Raw genomic sequence first — 547 nt, forward strand, 5'->3', positions numbered from 1 at the left:
TCAGCAGGGTCTTCGCAGCGTTATCACACACAGCTGTAATTAATAACATTCGTGAGAGGTGTGTTATGTGCATGCTGTCTAACTGGATACCGACAGAACGGGAGCATAATTAATTTTATTAACACGTATGCTTGCAATGTCATGTGAAAAAGTGTTGAGCTCTTTCGCTGCAACTTTATGGAGTCAGAGGAGTGAACGTGGAAAAAGACAAATAACTACAATTATAATAATAATTTTCATTAATATTCACATTTATTTCTTTATTATTATTTCTTTAAAAGTAATACATTTGATATAAATCTTTTATTTTTAAAAATATATAAATACAGAAGAAAATTCATTTAAAATGCTGAGAAGTCATTTTAGTTTTATATTTAAGGATTCATTACAGTTTTATTCTTTTTTATGGCACTCCATAATCTCTGAGTTAATTCAGAAGAAAAACATTCTGATCTAAATCAAGCACAGGTTTATAAGAGGGACATGTTGTTCCGACATTGAAATTGAGCTTCAGCACACAATCTAATTAAAAAAAAATACTAAATAA

The sequence above is a fragment of the Pseudochaenichthys georgianus genome, chromosome 5, assembly GCF_902827115.2.
Source record: "Pseudochaenichthys georgianus chromosome 5, fPseGeo1.2, whole genome shotgun sequence".
NCBI classification, from domain to species: Eukaryota; Metazoa; Chordata; class Actinopteri; order Perciformes; family Channichthyidae; genus Pseudochaenichthys; species Pseudochaenichthys georgianus.